The sequence below is a fragment of the Hemicordylus capensis genome, chromosome 5, assembly GCF_027244095.1.
Source record: "Hemicordylus capensis ecotype Gifberg chromosome 5, rHemCap1.1.pri, whole genome shotgun sequence".
Lineage (NCBI taxonomy): Eukaryota > Metazoa > Chordata > Lepidosauria > Squamata > Cordylidae > Hemicordylus > Hemicordylus capensis.
Window position 1 is genome coordinate 169,767,550 of NC_069661.1, and position 9,015 is coordinate 169,776,564.

The following is a 9,015-nucleotide window of genomic DNA, read 5'->3' on the forward strand; positions in this document are numbered from 1 at the left end:
TGAAACCTGGGACTATCAGTCTAATCAAGGGGAACAGAGCAGAGAAAGCATGGTCAGAGGGGGAATGCCCTTACTTGCTATTTCTACCCCTAATGTCCCTAGTGGTCAGTAGGGTTGCTGGTGCTAAGAGTAGATGCCATCGGGAGCTACATCTTCAACAGATATCAGGTCCTTGTCTGCTCTTACACTGAATGCTGGGCACTGATAGCCATTCAGCAGCCAAGAGATAGCAGTCCCACACCTCTGTTGCTTCACAACACCATCCAGGAGGGTAGCCAACCTTGGCCCCTCTCTCCCATGCTATGACCATCAGTATTTCCAGAAATGAATGGTTGATGTCCTAACAAAGCACTCGCATAATTAATTGAGTTGCTCTAGTGCAAGAATAATGGATCCTTGCGCTAAGAAGCAGGGATGGATGGAATTGTGCTCTTGCACTCCAGTGCTCTTGTGACACTGTTCATTTCAAAACAAATGGGATGTGCCACTGGTTGCACAACTGTTGTGCAAGCATGCTGGTGGTTGCACAATACTAGTCTGGAATGCAAGCTCCAGACGTAGCTCAAGGAGCTAGAACAAAACTTTGTGCTAGTAAAAGGTCCTTCCGCAAGTGATATTAGTCAGGTTGTCAGCCAAGATTTGCTGGAAGCCTCCAGTGAACTGCCTTCATGAGTTGCCACTGTCTCTGGATCAAAACCTATTTATTTTGAATAAGCAGCTTTCTGTTGCCAATGTCCTCTGCTTTTTCACAAATGCAGATAAAGATTCTGAACACTTACAGAAACTTTATTGAGACCCTTAACTGAACAAACAAAAATTTTTACACCCTATACTGAAGATTACTTGAGTATGAAAAATAGCAGCACCCTTTCAGGCAGATACAAAAAACAGAAGGGAAAAGAACCCAGAAGACATGCGTTCCGCAGCAAGGGACAGCTATGATGTGTCATATTTTTACCTCTCGATCAAAACACAAGAGAGCTTGCCATACTTGTGCCTGCCATTCATATTCTTAAGCATTGCCAATAAGCCCTTAAGACAAGCAACTCACTTGTAATGTACCAATTTCTATGCTTGTGGAACACGAACTGTTTCTTGGTGATAACATTTTATTTAATTATGTCTGCGAGCATCATAACTTATATTGATGAACATGGATTGGTGTAGTTGTTTAAGCCTATAATGAACTAAATGTTACACAGAATACAATTTTCCTCTTCATTTACTTTAATTTATTCTGGTTGTAAATGCTGTCGCTTCCATGATTATGGAATAAATCTCACTGTAGGATCAATTACTACAGTTTTAAAATTAGACTTAAGAGTTGTTTGGTAATTATGAACAGGTTTTGTGCCATTAGACCTCAGCATTATTCTTCATAAAATATTTTAAAGCTCTAATGGCACGCATCATTAAAGTTAACATCTTGAGCCCTTTAACATGAAATCTTGTCAGAATATGTCTAAATTAGTTTGTTTTTTTAAAAAAACAAACATGTTAAATTATATTTATTTGACACAACCCAGGGAAAGAAAAGCACGTATAAGGCCAATTGAAGTCACTGCAGAATTAAATAGGTGTATTCCATTTCTTTAAGTGCACATAACTGTGGTCACAAACTTGCCAGTGTTAAGTACTGTTAAGGTCCATTGATTTCGAGGATATTTTTAAGTATGTCCTTAACTTTCCCATTGAAATTAATAGGACTTTAGAGCATAACTTTGGCTGCATTGTATCTATTCTCTGCATTATGCCTGCTACTAAATGCTTAGAAGATTTACTAACATTCTGATATAAATTAGTCAATAGTACTACTCAGGAGTTACTCTAAAGGCCTATTAAATCCTCTAGTAAATGTAGGCAGGATGTCAGCCTCTGTCTTTATTTAGTATCAGATCACAATGTTATTAGAAGAGGTATGAGGTTGCCTAGTGCCTGCTTGATCCCAGAGAGAAGACAAGGAGAACCCCAAGAAGAAGACTACCTTCTTCCTCCTCTGGATATTGATATACTGCTTTGCAACAAAAGGTTTCAAAACAGTTTACCTAGAAAAAGAGATAATAAAAAAGATGGCATGAATGCAGCTTTGGAACACACTGCTAGAGTTCCTTGGTTGAAAGTGGGTGCAGGAGAGTCTGATGCCTGCTTAAGGCGGAACCTCTGTACTGGGATCCTTTCAAGATTGCAGCCACAAATTATAAATGTCCACTTTTCTGATTTCCTCAATACTGCACTGGGCAGAACCTCCTCATAGGAACACAGGAAACTGCCATATACTGAGTCAGACCATTGATCTATCTAGCTCAGTATTGTCTTCACAGACTGGCAGCGGCTTCTCCAAGGTTGCAGGCAGGAATCTCTCTCAGCCCTATCTTGGAGAAGCCAGGGAGGGATCGTGAAACCTGCTCTTCCCAGAGCGGCTTCGTCCCCTCAGGGGAATATCTTGCAGTGCTCACACATCAAGTCTCCCATTCATATGCAACCAGGGCAGACCCTGCTTAGCTATGGGGACAAGTCATGCTTGCACAAGACCAGCTCTCCTCCTCCAGAGGTGACATACTGTTATGTTGTCCCCCCATCCCTATTTCATATAAGATTACAGCAATACATATAACATAATCAAGTATAGCAATTATAAATGTGTATAACTGAAAGGGGGGAAGGGGGGGAGGGAAAAGATAATTTTAAAACCCCTTAAGCACGTGCTTAAACATAATAAAATATAGCTTGCCCGTGAAAGGGGGGGGAGGGGGCACACCTTCTTCTAAGGATTTATATTTTTCATATAAACAATTCATTGAAATTCAACCAAATTGCTGAAAATTCAACTTCTTTACTTTCTGTCGGAAAAACCCAGTTCAGATGCTACCAAGGAACACACATCAAAAGTTGCAATTCAGGAATAAATTTGTCCTTCCAGTGCTGTATTAAAATCCTTTTGGTGACCCCCTGTCAGGAACTGAGGTTGGAACTGGGAGATTAATTTTTAAAATATATCAATGTTAAAGTAAACAATACATTTCGGAACCTTTGATTTGTTTTAAACCTTTTATTTATTTACTTGGGTATTGCAACTGAGTGGTAATGTGGGGGGGGGGGGTGGGGGAAATAAGTAGATACAGTTGAAACAGTTTTAAAGTTCTAAACCAAAGAAAATAACTTTATTCCTGTTCCTTCAGTGGTTTCTTATTCACTACAATGTCGAGTCAAACGTGTAATTGTTTCTGAGACAAAGTAATAACTTTCTGTATATCATCTCTTATATTTTGAACTGGTATTCAAACTCAGGTACTTATATAAGATTGTTTCAGTACATCAATAAAGGCTTTACTTTCAAGTTACTGAGGTGACTGTTTAGAAATACCAAGCTTCTTTAGACTTACAACACCATTACTGGGATACAACCTGTATAACCTCCCTGTATAACCTGTATAATCTACCATACATTTACATTTTACCATGAATTTGCATTTGATAGTCAAGCTTGCTTTACAGAGGTCATGGCTGGTGTATAAAACTTAGCCACAAACCTCCCAGTTCCACCCTCAGTCGGGCTCTAGAGATCTTCTCTCTGGCCTTAACCATCGCTATCTGAACCTGTTAGTTAAGTTCAACTGAATTTTATAGCCACCTTTTCACTTCATTCCAACACCTCTCTCTTAGGAATTCTCTCTAGAGAAGGTTTCTAAGTTTAAATTCCTCTTGACTGACAGTGTTTACTAGCCAATCACTACACACCCCAAGCATGAAGAATCCACAGTTCTTGATGTAATGCTAGATTGCATGTGCTGTGGAAGTACCCCAACAAAACATGAACATCCTTGGCAAGCAATGATTGCTGCAAAATCATGTTAACAATCTTATGGATTTCAAGCCAAATTGGAACAATAACTGGACCAGACCCAACCAAATGCATAGGTGTATACAAATTACAAATTACACCTCATACAAATTACACCTCCAGCATCTAGTAGTCCGCAACCAACCAACCCTTATTAAACATTCTCTGAGGTGTCCAATAAGCACAAAATAAAGGTTTCTGTTGTATTTGCCTCATTTTGAGGCACGTTTCACTGCCTTCAAAGCTACCTGCCATTAGTTTAGGGCATTCAAGACAATTATTCCAAAGCTCTCGGATATCATCAATCTTACAATTGTCCTTATCAATGTCTTTAAACTTCTGATAGGTTTAGGTGCATCCATTCTGTGCCCTGATTCAGGCAGTTAAAATGTCATGGACAGACACACAGAGCTGTCCTTTGGGCATGGCAAGCAGGGCGACCACCCCGGGCCTCGCTCTTTTAACCTCCATTAGAATTAACTGGAAGGGGGCCCCACACTGGCTGATTTGCCGTGGGCCCCGCACCCCGCCAGGGTTCTCTGCTGACACATGTCTGTCCTTCTCCTTGTGGCTGCCACCTTTACCACTCAAGTTCTTTGTGCTGCCACTTACAGCCCAGTCTGCACTCAGGAGATGCCAGCAAGTCTCCAGCAATGTGTTGCCTCATATGCAATGGCTGACATTCGCTGCAGTGTTAGAACTGCACGCACACAAATACTGAGACTTCACATCCATACTACAGAGTTACTAGATTAACTCATCAGCACGTGGCAACCAAGCAAACCAGGTCAATGCATTCACTCAAGGCAGTCTGTTGCAATGAGTTCTTTAACTTAGGAGCATTCCATGGAATTGTATTAGTGCAAATTTCATTGCCAAAGAAGCACAGTGCTTTAATTCTGATCATCAGTAATGAAACAAATGAATTTGTGGAAATGCAAATTTTCCTGTCTTTTTCTTTTTTCACACATATTGTAATTAATAATGCAATGACGTCTTATTAGCTGATCAAAACACTCCACACCCTTTGTTGCTAATGTCAACTGAAAATAAATATATATTTGAATAAACCTGCTGTCTTATTTAATATAAATAAGCCTGCCATCTTGATATTTCATGGCTCTACAGAAGAAATAAAATAAAATCATGTCCTATATATTAAATTTATAGTACCCAACCTTTCAAAATTCCAAGAAAATGATTTAAATGTCTCTGAAACTAGCTGACAAAGGCAATTATTTAATTCCTGCTGATGTCTACTATATTTCTGAGCAAAGCTCTCCAACTTTAAAAGCCAAGGCCCACATATTTGTTAGACAGACACTGATTAGATTATTTCCTCAGATTCACATTTCTAGCATTTTACAAATATGTTTTATGACACAAAATCATCAGGCTCTTCTACTGGTTCATTACTAGCCTATGATGTTGAACACCCTGAAAACAAAATTTCTTCCTTGGAACATGTTTGGGTGCTAAACACATCAACCGTATCTTCATTATCTCCTACTTTATCCATAACAATTTAATTTTCTCTTGTGTGATGAGGCAGCAGGTAATCAAACCCAGCATACTCAGGTAACTATTGTCCTCTTTTACCACTGTGAGGGTCCATGTGCTAGTCTTCCTCTACTGGCTTATATTTACTTTGCCCTAAAATGGACACCACTCTGATATAGTGGAAAGAGATGCAGGGCCTTTTTTGTTTATTTTGTGGTCTTATATACATTTTATTAAACCAATTGTATTGGTATTATTGCTGTGCACCAAGCAAATTATTAGCATTGGTATCAGTTCCAATACAATACCAATTAATTTGTATTGTGTTTCTGATGGCACAGAGTTTCATGTATCAAATCAAGCTAGGATAGCAAATTAGTCTGATGCAATAACCAAATTCAAGGAATTCAAGAAATTGGTTTCTAGTGATGTGCAGAACGTTCTGAGCTTGGGATGTTCCAACTTGAAACAGACCATTTCAAGTGTTCTTAGCGTGAAAGAGAATGCCTTTCAACTGAAGGGCCTGTTTCGAGCTTGGAAGGAATGATTCTGTTCCAAGCTGGAACATTCTGAGCATTCCGTGTACCATTTTTGCAGGCAGTTTCCCCTTTGTTTCCTGTTTGTCACACTGGCTTCTGTTTGACTTGCGAGCTCCTTGCTTTTTGGTTGGCTTGTTATCACACACAGGGGTGTAGCCACCATTGGGCAACCGGATTCAAAGAACCTGGGCCACCGCCCCTCAGGGGCCATGCCTCACAGCCCCGACATGCCCAAGTCTGATGCCAGATGTGAGGGGGTGCTGGTTTAGTTTCTGAGCAGGGCTGCGAGGCCCCATTCAGAAGTTAAATCAGAGATTCTCAACACTGGGTCTCCAGATGTTATTGGACTTCAACTCCCATAATCCCCAGCCCCAGTGGCCTTTGGTTGGGGATTATGGGAATTGAAGTCCAAGAACATCTGGGGGCCCAACGTTGAGGATCCCTGAGTTAAATGGCCGGCGCTGCATTTGCAGGACGGCCAGCAGTGGCTCTTCCCTACCTTAAAGGCAGGAGAGAGCTGCTTCTGGCCACACTGTATCTAGCTCCTGAACAGGGTGTGTGGCCCCGTTTGGGAACTGGATGTCCAGCACTGCATTCACAGTGCCAGCCTGGATCTAACTCCTGAATGGGGCTGCACAGGATCCAGACCATGCCACCCGCGTCTGACATCAGATGTAGAGGGCAGGGCGAGCGGGACCACCATTTCAGCCGGACACGGGCCGCCCGCAGTCTGGCTCCGCTAGTGATCATACAAATCAAGTTGATTTGTGTGATAACAAGCCAACCAAGAAGCAAGGAGATCACAAGCCAATCAAAAGCCACTGCCCAAAACAGAAAGCAAGGAGAAAACAGCCTGCCAAAAGGGTGCTCTGAATGCTCGGAACACTCAGAACATTCCAAGCTTGTTCTGTCAGAACAACTGCCCTGCCTGGTTGTTCCAATGGAATCCTCTGGGGATCTGTGAACCATTTTGCACTTAGAACAGAACACAAATCCCGTTCTGTGCACATCCCTATGGGTTCCCTTCTATCTTCTAACTTAAAATCAACCAGCTACCTTTTGGGCAGCCACAGCAGCAACATCTTAAAATGATATCTTTCCCCCTCAGCAATTGCCCCACATTGCCCCAGGGAAGGAAGTAGTGTAACAACATTGTGTCCTTTCTTCGGGGCATTACAGGTAAATAAAATGGTCATCCTCTATAGTTACAAGGAGTGGCATTTCCCCCCAGTAAAGTATCAGAGAAGGTATGCAAGATTGTGATGTTGCTTCCTTCTCCAGGGTATTGTGGGCAATTGCCAGGGAAACAAAGGCAACTTTTAAAGTGCTGCCACTGTGGCTGCTTGGAAGGCAGTCAGTTTCCAACTAGAAGATAGAAGGAAGTCTGCTTTTTGAATATAGGTGAGCCCCACCACACACACACTGAAACAATTTGATACGATAAAATACAATACCTTGTTGTATCATATTGTATATTTTTATACAACAACGTTTTAATTGCATTGTATCCAATAAAAAATTGCCCAATAAGGTTTGCATTTCATCAGTTCTGATGACCAGCTTGATGCAATGCAGTCCTAGTAGGTATGGTTGGAAGCATTTTGTTTGCACTAAGCTTTTCTTTTCTGACTGAGGATGAATTCTGTGCAACTTTAAAAAATCATATGCCACCTGATAACTACTATTTTTGGCTCTGTTCTTTTAATGAATGTTTTGAGTGCTAGCTAACATGATAATGAGGAAGAGGAGCAGGCACGTAACAACGATCGGGCAAGGGGAGACAGTTGTCTGGGGGCCCCACTGCCTGGAGGAGCCCCCCAGAGGCACCTCATGTGACTCCCCATTGCCCCCTGCCCAGCCCCAAGGCCCCTCAGCCACTTGCCCCGTTCGCCATCTCTCCAGCTTGTTCTCCTGGCCGGCAATGGAGGCAGCAGACAAGCTGCAAAGAGCTCCTTTTCTCCCGCCTCTCAGCTGATCGGCGGGTGGGCGGGGCTTCCATGGAGGCCTCGTGTAGGCCTCTGTGAAGCCTGAACTCCAGTAGGGCCCAAGCCAGCCAGGAAGGAGGAGGCAGCCAGAGTGGCCACCACTGTTCTCTGCAGCAGAAGACCCCTTGCTGCCAGGTAGAGTGTGAACTCCTTTTTGTGGTTACCTTCCCTGTCCCGGATATATAGGCATCTGCTTGCCATAGGGCTTTGATATGGGGGGGGGGAGGGAGGGACTGAGAAATATTTATTTTTAAACAGCTTGGAAAATTTGCTGGCTTAAAAAAAACTATCTAAAAAGTCCTATAAGTGGCTTGTTTCATGGCAGAAAATTACAAAAACTTCTGGAAGAAACAGTATTATATTTATTTTATTCATTCATTCATTCATTTATAAAAGCACTTACGTTCAAGTTGTTTTGCAACCCAGAAGGTCTGAGTGAGAACTGTGAAGCATGTCTTGTGCTTTTATTTTATTTTATTTTTCTTGTGTGTGAACTGCTCCCCAATAACTTGCAGGGACTTCAGGGTAAATCTGGCCAACATGTGAATGCAGCACCTCTATTCCAGAGGAGATGTGTCTTAAAGGGCTTTAAAAGCCTCCTGTGAAAAACCTCCTGGAATCGAACTTTACTGAATTTGTTCAGAATTCTGAGAAAACAAACATAGGCTCACCCTGCATGGTTGAAAGTCTCCTTTGCTAATCTGCAGCGAGGGGCCCATTTTAATCATTCATCTTTCTAGTGTGTTCTAGGCATTAAAAGTAGAACAAATGTATAGTACTCAATGTATATCACTATATATTGTGACGTGTGCGTGTGTGTATTCAGTGAAATGTATTTCCAGGCAGCATACTGATTTTGGAATATCAGACTTAAATCCTTGGGGGCCTGGGGTGTGCGGAGGCCCTGGACTTTGAGTGGGGGGCCCCCATTTTAAAATCTCGTCTCTGGGCCCACTCCAACCTTGCTACGCCCCTGAAGAGGAGTGCTCCTAATGCAGGGGAATTGTAGTGATAAACTAGACTTTCACCATCCCACCATCTTGGATGGTTTTACAGCTTAGAGTAGTTTTCAGTTGTAGTTACTATGTCATTTTTTGGCTCTGTGCGAAAACACAGCTCCCTTGAGAAGTGTATAATGTGGGGAAATGTT